Here is a 22,932-nt window from a genome sequence, read left to right as displayed (position 1 = left end):
ATCTAGGATTGCTATTGAAACATAAATTCATGGGCTTCAGCTTGAGGTTCTCATTCAGCATTTTCTTCTGAGAAGGAAAAATACACATTTTAACCAGGTTCCCAGGTGATTCAGATGCAGGGAATTTATTTTTAAGAATCCCTCAGAGAAATGCTGCTTAGAACCTCCACAATCAATCAGAATCTCTCCATCTCCCAGGCACCTTCCATCTTCAGGCTGTGTGAGGAAAGTAGATGAAACTCAGAGCATCCTTTAAGTGGCCAAAGCTAAGAAGGACTGGGGGTCGAAGAGCTGGGGGCTCAGTGGCATAACACTTGCCTCACAAGGCTTGGGTGTGAGCCCCAGCTCCTCAAGGAGACATGAAGGCCATGCTGGGAGTTTCATGGCACCCATTGGTCTCTAGGTCTAACCCTCCCAAACTCCATGCCTGCCAAATATCTGGGTTCAGGGGCTTCATCGAAGCTCCCTGAAAAGGAACCTGCCATGAATTTTGAACACTGGCAGAAAAGTCCGAGGTAGAGGTCTGAGACCCAGCTGATTCTCTTGAAATTAATTGTATTCACTAAAGCAGCTTTCTGTCCACCCTCATCAAACAGCAGCACATGGGAAAGAAGAAAAGAATGCTTTTATAATTGTCCCTAAAACTGCAGGATGAATCAGTTCATAAGCACAATATTTGCATCAGAAGGGGGGGAGCACTGAACATCTAGTTCCCCAGAGAAAGAGCAAGGATTAACCTGAAAGGTTTTTAGCCCGGTCAAAATCCAGGAGTTGGGTCTGAAGAAGGACCCGGAGAAGGTCTCCACAAACTGGCTCACAACTCAAGCAACCTTGGAAGTCACAACGCAGAAAGTGGGGTGAAGGCTGGGCAACAATCACTCGCTGAGGCAGTTTCCGTGTGGCTGAGAGAAAGGCCTGTCCCCGGGGAGCTGCAGTGCTGTGACTGTGTCCATGGCGAAGCCTGTTGTGTAGACGCAACGCTTCTGCGCTCTTACCTCTGCTCCTAAGAGAAACTGCTCACAGGCTGCCCTCCGCACACAGGGATGGGGACATGCGGGGTCCTCGTCTTTCTGCACACAGACCGGTCTAGCAGGAATCGGGATCCGTCGCAAGGCTAGACAGTCACCCCTGCCACTGCTCCCACAGTCATTCGCACTCCCGGGTCGAAAAGGTGCTGGACTTCCCTGCTCCCTCCCAGACAGGCTCTCAAACAGAAAGGCCAAGGAGGAGATGTAAGGACCAAGGACAGCTACCAAAGGGGCGCAGATTAGCACGAAACCCAAGTCTCCACCATCTTTGGCTTTTGCCCTTTGAAAAGTCTTGGGTTGCACCAGTACAGAGATGCTCAAAACAGCCCTTCTTCCTGTAGGACGGTGGACAGCTCTGACCGCGCGCACTGGAGTCCTAGCCTCGGATGCCAGGCGGAAAGTGCACCGTCAAGATAGTGGCGAACCCGCAGCCCTCCGAAGGCACGCCTGGCGGGACCTGCTCGCGGTCCGCGCCCGCTGGTACCCGGCGTGCGGAACCCGCCCGGGCGGCGCGAAAGCTGCCCAGGAGGAAGGAGAGGGGATGGCAGCCGCTGGGACCCGAACGCCCCGGGCGCGAGCTGCCCGACGGCGACCCGGCGGAGAGGGCGCTCCCCGGGCAGGAGGCGCCCGTGTGGCCCGACAAACTTCGGTCCCCAGCTGCCTCACCTCCCCCCAGCGACCCGACCGCGGTCCCCCGGCTCGCCAGTCGCTCCATCCGGCCGGGGCTTACCTTCAAGCCATAGGGCGCCCGGGGGCAGAGACGGCGCCGGCTGCTCGAGGCTTCCGCCTCCCGCCGCATCCACGCGCGGCCGCCTGTCCGGCAGCCGTCCGGGGCCGCCGCTCTCCTCGGCGGGTCCCTGGCTCCCGGCCCCGCCGCGCCGTACAGAGTCCCGGCGGGCAGCCGCTCGGCCGGCTCGGGCCCGCGGGGAGCAGGGGAGCGGCCGCGGCGGGGCGGGGCGGGGCGGGGCGGGGCGCGCCGCGGGCCCGGCGGGCTGGAGCGCGGCGCGGGGACCCGGCGCGGAGGCGGCGGCTCAGCGCGCGGGGGGCGGCCAGCTCGGGCTCTGAGGATGGACAGCTCCGCGGCGCCCGAGCTCGGTGCGCGCGGGAGGAGGGGGCGGGGCCGCCCTGGCCACGAGGCCCCCCCGGACCCCGCCCCTGGGGCAGGCCCCACCCCACCGCACGCCTAGATGCCAGCTTGGCACATCACCATCCCGGGGGCCCGGGGAAGCTTCGAGGGCTGGGGAGGCTCCTGGATACCGAGCTTTGAGCAGACCCGTCTGCCCACCAATTTCTCCCTAAACTCCCGGGAAAATACACTGTCCATGCCCGCCTGCCTTCCGTCCAGGGGAGCAGCACCTGCTGGTTGGGCCCTCGCTTCGAGGAGTAGAAGGCCGGCCGAAGGTTGGGAGAGGTTCTACCCATTGAACAGTCTGGGTGTAGGAAGAGGGTGGGGAGGTCCAGGTTTTGTGTACAGACCTCAAGTCTGGAGGTCTGTAGTCTGGTCTGGTGCTGCACTCTCCCAGAGGACGAACCTGGGCTAACCTTCCTGGAAATGCCAAAGAAGGCAGAAGGTCCCTCCCCCCTTGGCCTCCAAGCTGTCACCAGGAGCAGGAGCAGGGAGAGGACAGGAGGTGGTGTTCTTAGTTTCCATGCAGAGGACCGTCCTTTTCCTGTCCTCTGTAACTTCTCTGCTGGCCTCTAGGCCAGATTCAGGAGCCACAAAGAGGAATAAAGCCAGGCCCCCACGCCCTCGAAGTGCCAACCAGAGTGGAGAGTGACAGGGACATTACCTGTGGAGGCCTCACAGGAGCCCGGCATCGGAGGGGCAATATGAGTTTCCAAGGAGAGCATGAACGGACGAAGGGAATAGCGGGAACACAGGCTCACTGCGTGTAGCATCAGCCATGCACGGCTGGAGTCATGCCACTCAGCCACAGAGACGAAATTTCTTCCAATGTCCCACACCACTCTAGAAAATCAAGGTTGGAAAAGACCTTAGCATGTGTCCAATCCCCATTTACTTCAGAAGGGGAAAGCTGAGGCTCAGAGAGAAGATGCACCCTTCCAAACCCCACACGACACAGCAGTGGAGCAGTCCTTCCCCAGGCCCTGCTCAGCACTTCTCATCAAATAATGGCCACCGGCAGAGGCATGGGGAAGAGTGAACACAATGTGCCCCACCCCTGACCCTGCCTTTGGTACCATCCAGTTGGCACTTGCTCCTCTCTAGGATTGGTAGGGCTCAGCTAAATTATCTCAGTGTTACCATCTTTCAATCAGGCAAGAGATACCTGTGTGTCTAGGCTGCATTGAGAATAATAGATGAGTCTGGCTAGACAAACTAGACAAGCCCTGGCTGCCATGAAGTGGGGAAGTTAGTTTTGCTGGGTCAGGAGGCAGAAGCAGGAGCCAGGTGACCTCCAAGGAGATACACCCACCCAAGAACACCGTACCTGTGAGCTACCTTTTTGACCCTGGTCTTGCATGGCTGAGTAATTTCATATTGGCTGTGAGACGGGTGGATCTTTTAGTTTTCAATTAGTGAACGCTTCACTCTTTAAACAAGCGGCACAGAAAACAGATGCACTGAGCGATAGATGACAGGCAACAGAAGAGGCTGTACCAGAGGCCCCCAGCTTCCCTGGCTTTCAGGGCCCTGTGGAGGTCATTTGGTACCTCCCCTGCCTCCAGGCAGAACTGTACCTAATCCAAGTAGGACAGATGGAGGCAGGGTGTCCCTTTTCCTCATATACTTCCTGGAAAAGGAGCCACTACAGCTTTTTTGAACTTTTATCTATATGTGCCATAGCCTAAGATCTAGGAAGTTCTACTTGATGAGCTAACTAAATCTTGAATTTTTTCAACCGTTTTCATTGTTGAAAATAGTTAAGAAATAAATTATGGGCTTTAGGGCCTGTCTTTGTCTGGGCTGCTATGATACAATACCATGAACTGGACTGCTCATAAATAACAGAAATGCCTACTTCAGTTTTAAAGGCTAAGAAACCCAAGATCAAGGTCCTGGCAGATTCAGCGTCTGGTGCCCGCCTTCCTCCTGTATTATAGATGGTGCCTTCTGTTGACAGCCTCATATGGTCGAAAAAACAACCGAATTCCGTTGGGCTCTTTACATGGATATTTTTCCACTCCCAAAGGCCCCACCACCTAATTCTCCCAACTTGAAGGCTGAGATTGCAGCCTGTGATTAGGTGATCAAAGGGAACCAACACTCAGACCCTAGCCAGGGAGGGTAAGGAGTTGGGGGTCAGGTGAGGGTTTTGTTGGCTTTTGACATGAGAACACAGGGAACGGACGGAGACAACAGAGGATGGGGAGGGCAAGGTCGTTCTCATGTGCGCCCAGAGCTGCCCTCTGTGCTGGAGAATCAGGGCAGGTAGGGCTGTAGAAAGGAGGCCCTCGCTCTGGTCATTGTCCAACTCGGCAGCACCCACACAGAAACATGGATATCACAACATCCCTTCCAAAAGTCGCTGTAAGTGAAATAGAGAAATGCCCATCGGAAGAGGCAGAAGGCAAGGTGAGATCAGCCAAACATTACAGTCACACGGACCGTCTGGCTTCTCCAAACTCCATAAACTGGGAAAGCTCTGAGTGTGTCTTTTTCTTTTCTTTTCTATTCTTTTTTTTTTCTTTTTGTTTTTCCCCTGGTGCTGAGGACTGAACCCAGGGTTAGGCAAGAATTTGACTGTGGTGGTTTGATTCAGGTGTCCCCCATAAACTTAGGTCTGCTGAAGCTAGGTTCCCAGCTGATGAAGATATGGGAATTAATGCCTCCTGGAGGGAGTGTACTGTTGGGGGAGGGCTTATGGGTGTTGTAGCCAGTTTCCCCTTGTCAGTGTTTGGCACACACTCCTGTTCCTGTTGTGACCTTATGTGGGCCAGGGGGTGAGGTCCATCCTCTGCTCATGCCATCATTTTCCCCTGCCATTGTGGAGCTTCCCCTTGAGCCTGTAAACCAGTATAGACCTCTTTTTCCCACAGCTGCTCTTGGTTGGGTGATTTCTGCCAGCAATGGGAACCTGACTGCAACATTGTCCATTGAGCTAAATCCTCAATCACTGTCTCTCCCTCTCTTGAGTGTGTATGTGGAAAATGGGGCTGTGCATGCCATGATGTGCATGTGGAGGTCAAAGGACAGCCTCAGGTGTCAGTCCTTGCCTGGCATCTTACTTGACCTGGAATCTCTTTGTTTTTCTCCACTGTGTACATGAGGCTAGTTGGACTGTGAGCTTCCAGGGAGATTCTCCAGTCTCCACCTCCCATCATACCATAGACACATTCACTGGGATTTCAGCTGCTCTCAATGCAGAGAGTAGGGATCTGAATTCAGGACTTCACAGTAGTACAGCCAGTGCTTTTAGCCATGAGCTCTCTCCCCAAAGCTCTGAGTGTGTCTGAAACTCAACTTCCCCATCACAGGACACTGTGAACTCCCGTGAGAGGATGACAACTGACACATGGACATTCATTGTGTTTTTCCTCATCACTCTTCCTGATATGCCAACTTTTGGTTTCTTACCTTGTCAGGAAACTTGAGGCCTTGTTTTCTGTGCTCTAAGAGTTCTTATTTCTCATTGTCCCCTGTCTCTTGTCATTTTGTTCTTATCCATTTCCAAATACTTCTGGGGACATGAGGGTATCAATCAGATGGATCAGAGGTGTGAGGCAAAAGGAATATGAACTTTACATGTTGGTACCTGATTACACCTCTCATGGTGCAAAAGCCTTGAGAGACTATAGTGTGATATTCTTAGATACCAAGGTCACTGGAAGAGCCATACCCCCAAGATAAAAATAATCCAGTGAAGGGGCTGGTCAGCCTGAGGGGGAAGGAGGAAGGACTGTGTTCTTCTAGAGGGACAAGTTTTCAGGCAGTTTCCAACAAACACAAGAGAGCAGAGTTATCTGAGGGCTTTAACAGATGGGTGTGCAATTCGCCCTTACAGAATGATTTCCTCACTGGCAGACTCTAATGGGACTTTCCACCTCAGTGTGAAATGGCATATTTGTAGATGTTCTTTTCATCGTTCTCATTTGAAACAAGGAAGAATACAGGTGTGTCTCACTTGAAGAAATTCTACTATGCAATTCTTCAAAGTTACAAAACAGTAATTACAGTCCACTACCCATATTGCAAGTTTATTTTTCTGCTTCATGGTCATGGTCATGGAAGAATACACCTTAATTATGCATTCATAGTCACAGCAACATTATTTACAGTACTCAAAAGGTGGAGACGTGGATACTGTTTGGGCTAGAGCTCCTGGGTTGAGTTAGAGTCCCTTTATGAAGCCTAAAGAGTGAAGATAAGCTTCCAACCCCCACCCCAAAGACAGTATTTCTCCAGATGTCTAGAGAACATGAGCACTGAGCGGCTGTAAAATAATGAACATAGAGCCCCTGACCTGAATTGAGGATGAGGTGTCATCCTGTCAGAATTCCCAGCTGCAGGCCTACCATCACTCAGGACCCTCATGCAGGGAGTTCCTGGGCTGCCCCGGCATGTGGGCAGCTCCTCAACTCCTAATCTTGCACCACTGTCATAAATCCATGGTGAATGATGCTCTTGCTAGAAATGTGTGGGGAATGGACAAGAGAGAGAATAGAAGCCCAGTGAAGACCAGCAGATGCAGTTCAACATTCACATGGAATATTGAATGCAAAGAGAGTGAAGAAGGGAAAGAGGGAGGGAAAGAGACTGATGAGAAGAGAAGAGAAGAGAAGAGAAGAGAAGAGAAGAGAAGAGAAGAGAAGAGAGAGGAGGGGAGGGGAGGGGAGGGGAGGGGAGGGGAGGGGAGAAGGGAAGGAAAGGGAAAGGAAGGGAAGGATAGACAATTGGAGACACAGGGCCAGAGAAGCAAAGTTATGAGAGACTTTTCAAGGGTTTAAAAGAGATATAGATTTGGTCTTTGGAAGGACATTGCATAGGAGTGTTGGGAGGGTAGCAATGGGAGAAGAGAAAATATGGCAATGCATTAGAAAGCTCTCTATATATTCATTAGATCAAGTTTTCAGTCATGTCATTAAAATCTGTATATTTTTTTCTTAAAAAAGGTGGAGACAATGCAGAATCCATCAACATGGATAAACAAGATGTGACATAGACATACATGAAATATTCAGCTCATTACAAAAGGACAGAGGATTACAGCTCACTTATATAAGATATCTGAAAAAAATCCAATTTGTATAGATAATGGAGTGAGGTTTGGCATAGACTGGGGGCAGGAGGAAAATGAGGAGTTATTTGATGGGCACAGAGTTTCAGTTTCAGAAGGTGAACAAGTTCAAAAGATGCCTAGTGGTGCTGGTAGCACAAGACAGAGAATGTACTCAATGCTATGTGGAAGGGCACCCTTAAAGAGTAATGCGCTAGGAAATGCAAATCATCAACATGCAGTGATGTAATGGTAAATGTAAATCATGTACTTTTCTCTCTTTTGCCACAATTAAAAATATGCACACACACCGTGTATCACTGGTCATGCAATATATGTGAAAACAAATTAAATGTCTTGGAAGTTGCAAGGAAATTGGATGGAAAAACAGGCAGGAATGTAGCTCAGTTGGTAGAGTGCTTACCTAGCAGGTACAAAACCCAAGGTTCAATCCCAAGCAATGCATAAACAAACACTGGATGGTGTGTGCCTGCAATCTCAGTTCAGGGCAGGTGGAGACAGAAGGATCAGGAATTCAAGGCCCACCCACTTTGGCTGCATAGTCAGTTTGAGATTAGTCTGGGCTACCTGAGACCCTATTTCAAGACAAACATCAGAAACAAAAAAAAGTTGACAAAAGTGACTACAGTCTCTAGAAAAGCAATTCATTTATAGCTTTCCAGTTGTCTTTAAGGCAGTGCAAAGAATACTGCCTTGGAGCTTAGGTCCCTCACACAGAAGGTCCCATGACCTTCCAATAGCCTGGTCATGTCACAATGCCATTAACTTGAGAATGTACCGTGAAAGTCCTGAAAGGATGCCCCTTCCAGAGGACAGAATTAGGAAAGGAACCAGAAAGGACAGTTTTCATAGTGCCCTGAAAATACAAGGACCATTCAACCATTTATGTTGTGAATGGGGTTGAAGTGTTCACAGAAAACTCTCCCTTATAAAGCAATGTTCCATCTCATGAGCAGACTGAAGTAGATGTGTTTTTAGTAAACTAACCAGCATCATGTGGGGCTCTGCACCCACAACCTGCTCTCCTGAATGCATGCATCTCTGAGGACCACAGCATCCAGCCGCTCATGGCCTCTGCTCCTCTCACACAGTCAGGGTAGTGTCTGACAGTACAGATGTGAGAAACAAACAATTCTGTCAATTGAAGTAGAAAAGGGATTCACAGGAAATATTATAGTAGCTCCCCAAATCACAAAGGAAATGAGAGAATTTGGTTTGTGAAACAGGCAGGAACTGAAAGACTAGACAGCTGGGTTTTCAACCAAAATAAATTCTGAGCAAAAGTCAGAGAGACTCAGCTATTGTAACTAAATTCTGGGCACCAGATGGGATGTTCATGGCTGTTGATGCCAGGCCCTGGCATCCTTCTGGCATTCTATGATGTTATTCTGAGACAGTGGAAGTTGTGGCTGCTTGTGCTGCCCCCAGAATAGATCCCCACTGTCTCTGTTCTTGGTTCATCAACTCCTTAGTAGAAATCCGGAGCATCTTTTGGTCCATGGTGGAACTGTGACATGAGCATCCTTTAGTAGGATGAGGGCCCTTCCCACTACCAAGAACCATACAACACAAGGTAGGGTTCTCAGCGTAGGAATGGGACAAAGGCTACTGCAGAGCAAACAATAATCTCCCACACTCCAAATCCAACGCTGGGGGTGGGGAACTCTGAGTCCTGTACATTCTATCTTCTGAGTGCAGCATTTGTGGATTTATCCACCACCTTCTCCATGCCTACTGCCACCACTCTGATCCAGACCTGGCTCATTCAGATTATTACAAAGCCTTTGGACTGCTCCCCCACCTCTAGCTCATCATCCACAGTACATAAGAATTCTGTTTGTAAAGCGAAAATCTTATCATGTCACTATGCTTAAAATCCTTCGGAGTTTTCCCATTGCCACTGATATAAAGTTTAATCTTGTGAAAGTAATTTAAAAGTTCTCAAGCTCCTTGATTCTCCTCAGCCTTTCACTGGTTCTTTTTCTTCTGAGGGAATGAGTCCCTGAATTCAGCAATGAGATTTGGAAAGACAAACAGAGATGATCTACTCCAGAATTTCCCCTAGGTCAGTACTTGGGATGAATAACCAGGAAATCTGGGAAACTAAATATAAATCTGAGGTCCCAATTCCTGATGAGAATGTAGAAGGTGGGCACTAGAGTTCTGTGTTTCTAAAAAGATAACCAGTGACTCTACCAACCAGAGACGGGGGAGGGCACACTAATGTAACATATTACCTTTTATTTTATATATGTGGGTGCTGAGACCCAATAAGATTAACTACTCAAGGTAAATGGTTCTCACTTGATGTAGCAATGAAGCACAACTTGGAGCAAAATTAACCTGACATAGCTAGTGCTATATAATCATTATTGTGCTACATGGTGATTAGGTAGAAATAGTGGGTAAGCTCTTAGAGAGAGAAGACTATTGTTCCAGTTATAGAAGTATATGGAAAAGAACCATTGAGAAAGAGGGAAGTGGTGCTCTGAGACCCCCACAGAGGAACCCAGGTCCGTTGCTTACCTGCCTGTGTCAGATAAAAATAACCCACTACGGAATTGAAAAGTTAGGTAGAAGGTTGCTTGTAGGAGGTGGTTCAGAACAAGACCTAACACCGATGGAAATGATCAACCAGTGGCTTCTGGACCTTTCTAAAGAAAGACTGGATGGGGTGAAGATTCTGGAAAGAAAGAAATAATTGTAGATCTCAAGTCCTTCCCCATAGGGAGTAAATGGAGTGATGAGATTTAAAGAAATTTCCTTCTATGCCTCTGTTCCACAGCAGCACCTCTCTATGAGTCGGTTTGTCCATTGTATGCTGGATACATACCCCAGGTCCCTCTGTTTCCAATGTCTGAAAAGTCATTACTCCATGTGATGGCTTGTCAACTTGAGATTGCAACTCAAGAAACATGGGGCAGGGTAGGGAAGATAGCTCAGTGATTAAAGGCACTTGCTTGCTGGACTGCCAGTCCAAGTCTGATTCCCCAGCACACATGTCAAGCCAGATGTAAAATGGTGTACATGTATCTGTAATCCCTACACACCTATGGCAATGAGAGGCAACACCAGGTGAATCCAGAAGCTCATGGGCCAGCTAGTTTGGCACACATGGTGACAAAAAATAAACAAGGAAGACCCTCTCTCAAACAATAGTGTAAGGAGAAGACAAACACCTGCAGTTGTCTCAGACTTCATATGTGCACCATGGCAACACACCTATATACATCCACACACATTATAAAATAGGAAACATCTAGGGTATTAGTAAGGTATATCTTTGGTATACCTGTGAGAGCATTTTCAGAAAAGATTAACTAAGGGAGATCAGACCCACCTTGAATGTGGGGAGAAGCAATCGATAAACGGGAGCCCAGACTAAAAGGTTAGCTAAAAGTTGGTATTCACTTTTCTATTTCCTAGTCCTTCAAGATGTGAGAAAACTCTTGCTAGCCACAAGTAAGCCAGTCCTGTCACTATGTTTTTTTTCCTGACATGATGGTCATATCACCTTAAGCCATGAGTCAGACTATGTCTTTCCTCCATTAATTTGCTTCTTGTCAGGTTTTCTGTCACTGTGGTAAAAAGGCTAATACATCCCATATCTATACTCTCAACACCCTGGGTTATTTAAGGCAGAACACATGGTTGTATTCCATAAGACCTTTCCTTTTGTCTTAATGAAGACATGTACCACGTTGTGATTTCAATCACCTAATAATTTGTTTTGCTATTTTGGCTAAAAAGCAGGATCCATTATCTCACCTTATCATCACTGCTGCCTTAAACACAGAGCCTGTCACTGGATAGATTCTCAACAAACATTTGTTTAAAAAAAACTTCTCCAGTTAGTAACCCACTAATCTTAAGGAGAAAACACCTCTAAGTATTTAAGAATGATTTCCTTTTGCACATACCTTGGTATGAGCTGCTTTAATGAGATGTGTTCTGACTTCCTAAGGCTAAGGAGCTGTGGAGTTACAGAAGTTCTGACCGAGGTAGTGATGGCAATAGTTGTCTCTTAAGTAATGAGAGATCCTTTGGCTCCAGATGAGGGCAGCATGAGGATGGCAGGCAGACACAACTGTGAAGGATTCAAAAAGCAGATGAGAGCTAGAGAGATGGATTAGTGGCTAAGGTGCTTGCCTGCAAAGCCTAAAGACCCATGTTGGACTCCCCAGATCCCACATAGCCAGATGCAGAAGGAGATGCATGCACAAGGTCACATGTGTGCACAAGGTAATGCACGCATCTAAAGTTCAATTACAATGGCTGGAGGCCCTGGCATGCCAATTCTCTCTCTCTCATAAAAAAAGGCTAGTCTGTTGGGCTTGCCTCAAAAAAAAAAAAAAAAGCAGATGAGTGTGTTAGATATCTGCTGGTTATAGGAATGGAGAGAGGGGTGAGAATAGCAGAGAAGGATTGGAAAAAATGAGAATGATGAAACCAAAGACACAGCACATCCTCTTTGTCTTCTGATGAGTCTTGCTTGGGACAGTCCCAGACCTCATCTTTGAAGAATTGAGATAGAAAGGAACCACCGTACCTTTCAACTCAGCCCTAGCTCAGATCCTGGTCTGATGGGCTGTAAAGAAAGAGCACAAAAGTCTAACCATGGAAGTTCCTTGTCCATGTTCTTGGCCTTGCTTCAGAGCTAGCTAGGGGCTTTTCCAGTGAGAGGAGTCTGTGATGCCCTGATAAAGCCCATGGATGTCTCCAAGCAGTATAATATTGCCTTGTTTTGTGGCCTGAAACACATTACTTGATTGAGTCTCAGTTTCCTTTTCTGTAAAATAGATATAGCAATCTATTTTTAAGAGTCATTGGGAGGGAGTTCTGGGGAGATATCTATTGGTGAAGTCTTTGCTTATAAAGACCTGAGTTTGGTTCTTCAAATACACATAAAAAGCTGGGCATGGTGGTATATGCCTATAATCCCAGCGCTTAGTGTAAGAGACAGGAGGATCCTGGGGCCTCACTGGCCAGCCAGTCTAGCTTAATTGGCTAGCTCAAGTCAAATTAAAGATCGTGTCTCAAAAAGAAAAGGTGGACATTCATGAAGATAACACCAGATGGTGACTTCTGGTCTCCACATACATGCCCTTGCACACACATGAACACATACACACATATACACACACACACACAAAAAGCCATTATAGTGCTTGCATGTAGTTTTCCTGTGGAAATGCCTTGAGAAAGAATGCCTGGTCCATAGCAAGTGCTCCATGACTGGGGCTTTCTATTTTTAGTTACACCCTGTAGCCTTCAAGGCAGGTGACTTTGAGGAACCATGGAGCAAACCTGCCAACTCCCGTGGGTATCCCCTTCACTCCTGTGTCTCTCATGGAAACAGGTGAGTGCCCCCACGCAGCTATGGTGTTAGCCATCTTGCCCCATTCTTCCAAACTCCAACAGTCTCTATTAAGCTTTCCCCAAAGAGCCTGGGCTTCCCTCTTTGCTGCCCAAGTTGGAAACCTGAGAACCACCTGGGTTTTCTGAGCCCATCATAATCATTAGTTATCCATAGTTACCTATTTTGCAAAAATGCATGAAACTTATTATTAGAAATTAGAGCTAATTTCTGCTCAGTCAAATAGAAATACAGAATAGCCATAGCACAATATTTACTCCTCCTGAGAAGGGCCTCAGCCCCATATGAGGAGTGGTGGGAGCTGAGAGTACAAGTTCTGAGCACAGATGCCCTTGCTGGCTCTGCAGGGCCAGTTCTGGCTGGCATTCAGGCCCCCATCCTCTCTGGCCTATAATTTTACAATTCTCTCTTCACTTCTCCCTTTGTCTCCATGCTTACTCCATCAGATGCAACTTTGCTCCGACCTCCAGAGAGCACCACACAAAGAACAGGAGACCATGAACCCTCAAGATCTGTCTGTTTGCCACACAGTGAAATGTGCTCCTCCTTGTCTGGCCATAGACAAGATGCCCACGTCATCAAGGCCACATTGCCACTCCACTTCCCCCTTCATTCTGCAGCCATGCCTGGCCATGCTAAAGCACTAATATTCATAGGCTCTGCCTATGCTGTTCTTCTAGCTGGAGTGACCTTCCCCCCTTTGTTGGCCTGACACTCACCTCTGAAGGGGCTCAGGCATCTTCCTTCCTACAAAGCTTCAAATGAGTCTCCCAGGATACCTTGAGCAGCTCTATAGAATCACAGTTCACACTGTACAGAAGTTACTGGAAATACTTCTTTTGTTTTGAAACACAGTGCACTATATAGCCCAGGCTAGTCTAGAATTCCTAATCCTCCTGCCTATGCTTCCAAAGTACTGGGATCATGAGTATGCCATTCCACACTTGGATCTGGAAAGGATTCTCTTATCCAATTTAAGTTTCTCAGAGCCTAGCACGGTGCCAACTGGAGAAGATATTTAATGAACATTGAGCTGAATGTGTATGCTGAGGTCTGTTAGTCCTGCATGAGAGTCCACATGGCTGTGCCAACTCACTAGATGGGACATATTTGTCTTCTGGGATGGACCTTCCTGTGTCCATGACAGCATCCCAACCATGATATCCACTGCCTAGGTCTCCAGGTATCATCTTCTACTTGCCAGACTAGCCCACCACCATGCCTCACAACCCCTACCCCAAGGCCCAGCTTGTTCAACATGAGGTGATCTTTGCTATGGCATCAGTTTTCATCTCGTCTTCCTAGCTCTCTGCCATGAGGTGTGAATTAACAAGACTCAAACCAGGAAATGCAGATACCAGATGACCAGTAGTCCAGTTCTTTAACAGATTGGGGACTGATGCCAGGGAGAAAAGCCTATGGATTGGAGATCTGTCTGCCATGCCAGGTCTCCATCTTATCTACCTCATGCCCCAACAGCTGACCAATATGGACTATATCAAGGATCCTGGACACTGACTGAGATAGACCACCAAAAGGACATCAGAGGAAGAGAGGAGTGTGAGGTTAATCATAGGGGCTAAATGTACTCCTCAATGATAAGCCACAGGTCATAGCTCTTGGGTGTACTCTCTCATGCTCCCTGACTTTCCTTATCCCTTCCCTCCCCACCAGAAACTGCTTCCTCCTTGGCCCCTTCAAGATGTGATGGGTCCCCATTGTCACTAGCACCAGAAAGCTGCATTATTCCTTCTGCTGCTCCTACATCCTGCCTACACATTTGTAGTCTTTTTTTTTTTAACTAAACTCTTTCAAATGATCCCATTTGAGTGTGCCATCTGTTTCCTGCTGGGACTCTGACAGGTCGAGCAGATGCTCAAAGTAAAAATCCAGGTATTCAGGCAAAAGCTTCAATACGCCACATGACCAAATAAAGGTATAAGGGTTAGAATGTGGAGTTGAATGAAAAGCAGATCCAATTAATTTCAAGTAGACAACTTGAATACAAAGTAGACTGGGCTTTATTTTTTTTGGACCAGGTTGCTTATAATTTGGGAAGAACCTCCCCCTGACAGTCGCCTGTGGTGGGTTGCACTGCCCAGCAAGCACTCCATACACTTAAGTGGGAGGGGTCTTTCATCTTCTCGCCCAATGCAGGAAAGGCATGACCGTGTGCCCTGGATGCTCTCATTTCTACTTTGCCTCTGGAGCAAGTGACTGTACAGGGAGTGAGCCTTAAGAGCTCAGTGTACCCTGCAGGCTGTGATGTCCAAGACTGTTGCCCCTGCTACTGAAAGACATTTGTGATCCCTTTCTTCCACACAGCTGCCTTGGCGTCTTCCCATCTTCATGCGTAGTTCCTTGTTCTGAGAGTCACTAAACCGTTCTACCGGGTTCTTTGCCTGTCTAAGCTAATCCTAGGCAGGATTGAATCCTGTTGCCTGCAAAGTAGGCTCCTGACTTGTACACTAGCACTGGGCTCCCTGAGAAGGATATTATGGGCCAGAGGAGACTGGTCCTTGAAGGGACTTTCCAAGTTCCAGCATCAGCTCAAGCTAATCTGCAGCCTACGGTGCTGAATCCCTTGGCTGGTGCTAGGTGACTGCTTCCCAGTTACTTTCCCCAACTCGATTAGTGTCCCAAGCCCAGTGGTGCCACACTGCAGCAATCATTGGTCAACTCTTTCTATATACAGGGCCTTTGTGCAAATCACATGGACACTCAGTGCGTGAAGGCACTGAGGTTTGCCCTGAGCACCAAGCCTTGCCAATCTGGGCAGGAATAATGCCCATCACAGATGCTCAGTCAAAAGAAAGCGCCCTGCCTTACGAAGGGCCCTGGGCTATTATATGGTCTCTTCTACCTGTGAAGGTTTCCTCTTATAGTGTGAATACAAGGTTCAGGAAGATGCCATCAGATAGGACCCAGCCTCTATACCTAGACACCTAGATACAAGTAAAGACCAGGTTGACCTTTGCTAACGAATGTGACCTGGTACCGCCTATTCTCTGAGTTCTGCTGCCCTTCTCTCTCTCGTGTGGGAATGCTGTTGAACTCTCCCCGCTTTAAATTCAGCTTCCACCCTATCATTCCGGGACATTGCTAACTGATGCAAGGAGTAACTGTTCAGAGGAATCTCCTTTCAGCAGCATCTTCTCTGGGCAGACAGAGTCACAGCTACACAGTTATGCTGCTTTCTGTGGGAGGCTGCCACTCACATGACCATTACTGGGCAGTACAAACAGACAACACATGAGCTGATTTGATTTAAAAGCATTTTTTTTCCTGGTTGAGTTGACAAGGACTAACGGGACTAGTTATATTTCCTCTACTAGAGAGTGGGACTGTGGGATGCACTATGGAGAGTCGTGCAGTTGGTGTCAGGAGCAGAAATTGATGTGCTAGGAGGCCAGGAAGAGGCAATGGCCTGAATGACCATGAATAAGTGACCTATACAAGCAATCCAAATCCAATACGATGAAGATAAAAGTGGAATAAGAGTGTTGGCCCGTGACCCGGGAGGGAGATAAACATAAAGAGGCAGACATTTAGAGTGGAAAGCATTTCACTGAAGATGACGACTGTCATGACCCCTGGAACTTCTTGGATTTTGTCCCAGGCTTTTCATGAGGCCTGACTGCTAAACCCTTCCTGGAACTCACAAGGTCTGGCCACAGGGTTGGGGTTTCTAGTTACCTCACTCTCATGGTCTTCCTCTCAGCCTCCTTCCCCTTACTCCAAACACACAAGCATGTATACTGACTTGATGTGACCCAGGAAAGCCTCCAGACCATTCCATCAGAGGATCCTCACACCCACACCCTAAGCTGGGATCTAGTCCTAACAGTGATTTCCTTCTGTTTCCCATGACTCAAGCCCTCCTGGTGCCAAGATTTTATGCTCTGAGTTGAAGTCCAGTACTTGTGAGCCTCACTCATGAGGGGCTCATTCTAAGCTTCTCCCACCTCTGTCAACTTGAAGTCAAGACCCTGGGTAAATGATTTGTCTAGATAAGGCCCAAGAAGGACATACAGTCATCTACTTAAGCTAAAAATGATTCACCTTAAAGTCAAAAGCAGACCTGGGAGACCACCGACAGCTGCTTTCCTGAGTTCTGCCCACAGGGGTCCTCTGTGGCTTCTCCAGGCCTCTAGCTCTTCACATTCTCCCTCAAGATGGTCTCTACCCTCCACTCAGAACCCCTAATTTTCTTTGTTGCTGGCAGTTTTCTCTACCCTTAAATCAATAGAGAGCTTGGTGTTTTCCAGCTGTATAAAACTAAAGGAAAACCAAAACTAGCCCAAATGGAAAATAAAGTCCAACTAAGGCATGCATATTAGTCAGGGCTCTCTAGAAGAACAGAACTGAAAAAATGAATTGTATTAAAAAGGGAATTTATTGTATTGGTTTATAGCAGTCCAACAATAGCAGTCTGCAGGCCTGAGAGTCAAGGAACCGGTAGCTGCTCAGTCCACATGGCTGGATGCCTCAGCAGTCCCAATTCAGCACTGAGGGCCTGGAGGCTTCCTGGAGAGCTGCTGGTCTTCAGTCCAAGCTGAAAGGCTGAGGAAACTTGGCTCCAATGGTGATGAAGGATCTCCAAACAGGATAGATGCATGTGCAAGTGAAGGCACTAACCATCAAGCAGTGCAGGCAGCCAGGTGGGAAGAAAGGGGTTCTTTTCTCCCATATCTTCCTTGAATAAGGCCCCCCTCCAGGAGAGCCTCACTCCAGGGGGAAGAGCTCACTCCAGAGGAAAGACTTTCTCCTTCAGTCAGTCCTTCTCAGAAGCAACCTCAGAGACTGTTGCAGTCAGGTGTGCATTGCTGGCAGAAATCACCCGACCAAAAGCAGATTTTGGGAAAAATAGGTTTATTTTGGCTTACAGACTTGAGGGGAAGCTCCATGATTGCAGGGGGAAATGATGGCATGAGCAGAGGGCGGACAGCACCCCCTGGCCAACATCAGGTTGATAACAGCAGCAGGAGAGTGTGCTAAACACTGGCACAGGGAAACTGGCTATAACACCCATAAGCCTACCCCCAACAATACACTGCCTCCAGGGGGCATTGATTTCAGATTGTAATCAGCTGGGGAGACTATCATTCACAACACCTAAATTTATGGGGGACACCTGAATCAAACCACCACAGAGACCCAACCAAGAGGAATGTCTGTGGACTCCTAACCCATATCAAGTTGACAACAGAACTTAATCATTCCAAGCCCAACCTTTGTCAAGTTGACACCAAACCGTATCTCCATATATCAAACTTAATTTCCAAATGAAGATAGTAACAAGGTCAAAATTATATTTCACATGATATAACTATCCCATGTACAATTGGAAATGCCCAATTTTCTCCTCAATATGAGGCAAGGTCCCATGAAGAATTCTTAGTCTGTAATATCTAATAAGTTAAGTTAAATATAAATTCAACAACAGTTAATTAGTAATATAATCTGAATCAGTATTAATTACATGATAGAGAAATAGAAGAAATAAAATAATATTGATGTACATATGCACAAACACTCTTAACAAAGAAGAACTATGGTAGAAAAAAATTTAACCAAAAAACAAAAAGGTCCAGATAGTATTCTAAAACTCAAGGTTCTATTGTACAAGCTTTATCAGGGAGACAGCGTGACCCTGAGTCTCCTCCCTATCGATGCAGCTGCACCCTGCTTGTATCTGGCCAGTGCAGCCATAGGCACAAACACTCATAAACAAACAGCTTTCTGTCCTACATTTGTACTTTCTTTTTTTTTTTTTTAATTTTTTATTTATTTAATTGAGAGCGACAGACACAGAGAGAAAGACAGATAGAGGGAGAGAGAGAGAATGGGCGCGCCAGGGCTTCTGGCCTCTGCAAACGAACTCCAGACGCGTGCGCCCCCTTGTGCATCTGGCTAATGTGGGACCTGGGGAACCGAGCCTCGAACCGGGGTCCTTAGGCTTCACAGGCAAGCGCTTAACCACTGAGCCATCTCTCCAGCCCCGTTTGTACTTTCTTATTACTGACCAATCGGTAAGGAATTTTTTGTTTGTGACCCAAAATCATGTAAACTTAGAAATTTGTAACACACCAATAGTGTAAAGAATTCAAGATGATGTCAGACTGCCTGCCATCTTTGTCTATAAAATCCTCTGAGCTTTTAGAGATTAGTACTCAGGCTTTGGAAGTTATTCCCCTGGGCCCATGTTGACATGAATAAAATTTCTGATTCTCCACTCTATCTCTGGTGCCAACTCTGTGTGACTCAGTTTCCCATGATATTTTTGGTGCATTGGCTGAGAAAGTGTCCTGTGCTGACACACAATGCTGCTCCTTTGAGCTACCACTCCCGTGGGACTTGGCTGTGGCCAGGAGCAGCCCAAGGACAACTAGAAGCCGCCACCTGGCCTTTGTTCACGCTCCACCTCTGTGGGCCAGGCCCATCAGACCATGCTTTGCCTGCTGGACCTGATGAGGAAGTCCAGAATCTGGTAAGACACCCCAAGGTGCTCAGTTAGTCAGAGTCACCAAGCTGGTGGAAGAGAGAGTCTGATCACCTCTCTGCAGCCATTGTCACTGCTCTGTTAGGTCATCTCAGGGAGAGGTGGCCATCTGGAATCCGTATGAAAAGTGCACTTGGTATGAATGTGTGTGTGTGTGTGTGTGTGTGTGTGTGTGTGTGTGTGTGTGTGTGTGTCAACAGCCCTGGGGCTACAGAATGAGTTTTGTCCTGAGCAGCACATGTCCAGGAAGTCTTTGTCTTGTGTCTGTTCTACAACATTAGTACAGTGGGAAATGCATCATGGGAGGAGTCCTCCATCCAACCTGCTGACCTAGACTTCATGATCAAAAATTTTTTTAAAAAAAACATGCTTTTGAAAGGAATATTCAGACATTATGACACTAAGATGATAACGGGGTCATTAAAGACTGTAAATTAGGATGGCCAGATATTAATGTTAAATGGATGACAGAGGGAATTTCTGCATGTAACTCAGATTATAGGCAGAAAAACTACAGGATTTTCCTACTCTTAAAAAATGTTGTAAAACAATGAGATCAGGGAGCTGCCCTGGAGGCCTGAAATTCAAAATTCTCCTTAGAATATGAAAGTAACACAGCTTAGCTGGAGTCAGACCAGAAGCTCCAAGGCCAGAGATGCCCAGCCACCACCACACACAGCTGCCTCCAAACACACTGTCCAGTAATGAGATGCTGTCTGGCAGGGCTTGAGGACATGAAGTCCAAGGCCACGGATGGGCAGGAGGATAGACAGCGCTGTCTGGGCTACATGGTGCTCCACCATTGCACAGCCTGACACTGGGGGAAAGACTGGGCAATGGAAGGAGATGAACCCAGGTGGTAATGTGGCTGTAGGTTTATGCCAAGGCCGCTGAACTTAACGTGGATAAGATTCTTAGACCAGTTCTGAGGTGGTTCTCATAATGAAATTACTTCTGGCTCTTTGCTACTGCTAGGAATTCTAGCCTTTGTTTTTTCATAGCTTTTGGCTCTTAAAGAAAGATATCTATTTCAAAATTTGTTTTGTCCCCCTTCCTTGCTTTGTACAAATTGACAAAGGGAACTGAAAGAGATGACCTGGCCACAGCACAGATCTCCCTTAGGTTTATGCTGTCCTACTGTGCTCCGCAGGGGTAAGGAAATGATCAGCAATAGTAGAGCTCTGAGGCTAATCCCAGTCAGATACTAGAAACCTGGGGGGATCCTATCTGTCTTGATTTAATATGCGGTGGCTGGGACAGCTCTTCAGGACAAGGGCAAAAATAGGAAAATACACATGAGCAGCACCTACAATGTGTCAGTTGGTGCTTCCCCACAGGGCTTGGGCTGTGTGATGGCCAGGTGACCCAGGGAGTTGGAGGGGAAACCTGACGCGCAAGTCTCCTTGTTGGACACAGAGGCCAAAGCAAAGACCCCTCTGGGGTTTATGTCGCACCCAGGGGAATCCCTGATGACCCTCCTTCCTTGGCTTCCCTGCCTTGCAGAGCCAAGGGGGCCACAGACATGGGGAATCTCGAGGTTCTGGGCCCAAGATGAGGACGGGTGGGTCCTGAGTTGCTGCAAACAGATGGGGACTCCTTGTAAGAAGTTTGCTATAAATTATAACAGTTTAAATGTTATTTTATCTATCTATGCCAACAGAAAGCAGCCTAAAGATTATGCATTGATTCAGAAGTACCCAATACTAAGTTTGTCAGGAAACTTCTAATATTTCTAATAATGTTGTAAACTGCTTTCATACTTTAAAAAATGTGTTTCAGGGCTGGAGAGATGGCTCAGCAGTTAAGGCACTTGCCTGCAAAGCCTAACAACCCGAGTTGGATTCGCCAGTACCCATGTAGAGCCAAATTCACAAAGCAGCACATGCATCTGCAGTTCATTTGCAGTGGCGACAGACCCTGGTGTGCCTATTCTCTCTCTCTCTCTCTCTCTGTCTGTCTCTCTTGTATCTCGGTTGCTGTCTACTTGCAAATAAATAAATATGTGTTTCAGAGAACTTATAAGGAGAGAGGCTCCAAAATCTGAAAAGGATAAAAAAAATCTAAATGTATATTCTGGGTAAACATTACAAATCAAGTCTGGCCTACTCTTTCATGAATAGACTTTCAATGGCCTCCCTAATAACATAAACAAACTTAAATAGTTATGTTAAAAAGTGTTAAGGAGCCGGGCATGGTGGCGCATGCCTTTAATCCCAGCACTTGGGAGGCTGAGGTAGGAGGATCACCATGAGTTTGAGGCTATCCCCTGAGACTACATAGTGATTTCCAGGTCAGCCTGGACTAGAGTGAAACTCTACCTCGTAAAACCAAAAAAAAAAAAAAAAAAAAAAAAAAAGTGTTAAGGAGTATTCTGGGACTCCCTGCTCCACCACAGAAACTGACTGATACATGCATAACCCTACTGAGGAGTGTCCTCCATAGGATGGAAAATATATTTATTGGCAGAAGAGAATGAAAACAATGGTGATTTGTCTATACAGTTAAAAAAAATGTTACTTTTTAATGAAAGCTTTTGTTGGTAGTTATAATGTGATTAAATGGTTAGAGAATAAACTGGAAAGGAAACTTCAAATGTTGGATATTAAATGTCTGATAAAAAGATATTGTAACAGAATGATTACATAGACTGTAGGGTAAAAGTATATAGATAAAAGGTATGTGTAAGTTTAAACAGAAAGCTTAAAGACATATAGATATGATATACAAGAAGAAACAAATTTAAACAGTAACAAAACTTTAAAATATATATAAATCTTCATTTTCTCTCCTGTTTTCTACCTCCTGAAAGCACCTATGTCAGATAAGAATTTTTACTAGACAAAAAGCCAAAGCAGATAAACTGAGTCTTATAGTACTTGATCAGATTACAGACTACTTGAGGCATATAAGATGACTATGGGACTTTCCTAGGGCCAATATCAGACTAATAAAAAATGATCCTAGCTGGTTGCAGGATATAATGGTATTCAGGTCTTGAATTTATGTCACCATGCCTTAAAATACTAAGGGTAAAACTTCAACTCCTTGATGTTAATCTGTTCATGACAATGATTATAAAAGACTGACTTTAGAGTCTGTCAATCTACTAAAACAACCTAAATCTTAAGATTAAAATTTGTGCATTGGTGTTTAATATTCTATTATAACGTTATGATGTCTAAAAACACTGTAACTTTGAGATGGTTCCTCTCTTGTTCATGCTGGTTCTGCTGATGATGATCACTAAGGTTATCAGCTAAGTCTTATAAAAAGTGACTTAGTCATTGTGACTTTGTTCTTAGAGGAATTGACAAAACTCCCCATGTCCTAGGAAATTCTGATATATAAAATAATGTTGGTATAGTTTGTCTAAGCTGCTTATATTCTTTTTTTTTTTTTTTTTTTTTTTTTTTGAGGTAGGGTCTCACTCTAGCCCAGGCTGACCTGGAATTCACTATAGAGTCTCAGGGTGGCCTCAAACTCACGGCAATCCTCCTACCTCTGCCTCCCAAGTGCTGGGATTAAAGGCATTTGCCACCATGCCCGTCTAAGCTGCATATATTGTAACAGTCATAAATGTTGCTTTATGCTTAGTTAAAAATGGGTAAAGGTACTTGCTTACAAAATTACTTGACATCTGTTAAAATGTCTCTAATGTATCTTAAAATCAGAATAGTTTAAAAAATGACAAGGCTTTATTCTTAAGCTATGTATAATCAAACAGTCTCAAAGTTTTACTAAATCTGGTATCTTAAGTTTCTGATATCTTAAGTTTATTGCTTATAGATATACTGATACTTAAGACATGTTCCCTGCTGTAGGACA

The 22,932-nt window shown here is 46.3% G+C and overlaps 1 protein-coding gene across 2 annotated transcripts in view; it reads right to left on the bottom strand.

Annotated features, from left to right (window-relative positions):
- The window catches only part of Drd2 (dopamine receptor D2), a 70,495-nt gene extending 68,097 nt beyond the window's left edge, over nt 1-2,398 (bottom strand). Inside the window, exon 1 of one of the 2 annotated variants that reach the window (XM_045145836.1) lies at nt 2,385-2,398. The gene's annotated coding sequence lies outside the window, so the exon portion shown is untranslated. Of the gene's footprint in view, nt 1-1,758; nt 1,870-2,384 lie in introns of those variants that run through there. The other variant, XM_004666464.2, reaches the window with a different exon arrangement.
- Nucleotides 2,399-22,932: the final 20,534 nt, after the last annotated feature.

Source organism: Jaculus jaculus, chromosome 3 (genome assembly GCF_020740685.1).
Source record: "Jaculus jaculus isolate mJacJac1 chromosome 3, mJacJac1.mat.Y.cur, whole genome shotgun sequence".
Taxonomy (NCBI): domain Eukaryota; kingdom Metazoa; phylum Chordata; class Mammalia; order Rodentia; family Dipodidae; genus Jaculus; species Jaculus jaculus.
The sequence above is the reverse complement of the archived record's forward strand: the minus strand, read 5'-3'. Positions and strand labels throughout refer to the sequence as shown.